Genomic DNA, 796 nt, shown 5'->3' with positions numbered 1-796 from the left:
CCCACATCTGGTCTTTGCTAATCATAGCTAGTCATAGCTTGCAGTATCTGCCGGAACAGATGGTATTTATTTGCTCCACCACCGAGCAAATTAGGCACAAGGCCAATTTTTAATGTGAGGAGTGAAGGGAGGGGTAAGGGAAAAGGAGACCAGTTCCCGAGAGGTGGGGAATGGTAGCTGGTTAATGGTCAGGCATGTGGGGTTGCCCCCACATCTGGTCTTTGCTAGTCATAGCTAGTCATAGCTTGCAGTATCTGCCGGAACAGATGGTATTTATTTGCTCCCCCACTGAGCAAATTAGGCACAAGGCCGTTTTTAATGTGAGGTAAAAACCAGCTCCCCTAAAAGTAGGCAAAAAGGGGGCACTCTGGTTACCAAAAATAATAATTGTCCCAGTATAGAGGGTTTCCCCTCCATTGACTGGTACAAATTATCTTAAGTGCCGTATCTGCCGGAACAGATGGTATTTATTTGCTCCCCCACTGAGCAAATTAGGCACAAGGCCGTTTTTAATGTGAGGTAAAAACCAGCTCCCCTAAAAGTAGGCAAAAAGGGGGCACTCTGGTTACCAAAAATAATAATTGTCCCAGTATAGAGGGTTTCCCCTCCATTGACTGGTACAAATTATCTTAAGTGCAGCATCTGCCGGAACAGATGGTGTTTATTTGCTCCCCCACTGAGCAAATTAGGCACAAGGCCGTTTTTAATGTGAGGTAAAAACCAGCTCCCCTAAAAGGGGTCACTCTGGTTACCAAAAATAATAATTGTCCCAGTATAGAGGGTTTCCCCTCCATTG

This window comes from Euprymna scolopes, chromosome 43, assembly GCF_053919585.1.
Source record: "Euprymna scolopes isolate OS-2025 chromosome 43, ASM5391958v1, whole genome shotgun sequence".
In the NCBI taxonomy this organism is placed as follows: Eukaryota; Metazoa; Mollusca; class Cephalopoda; order Sepiida; family Sepiolidae; genus Euprymna; species Euprymna scolopes.
The sequence above is the reverse complement of the archived record's forward strand: the minus strand, read 5'-3'. Positions refer to the sequence as shown.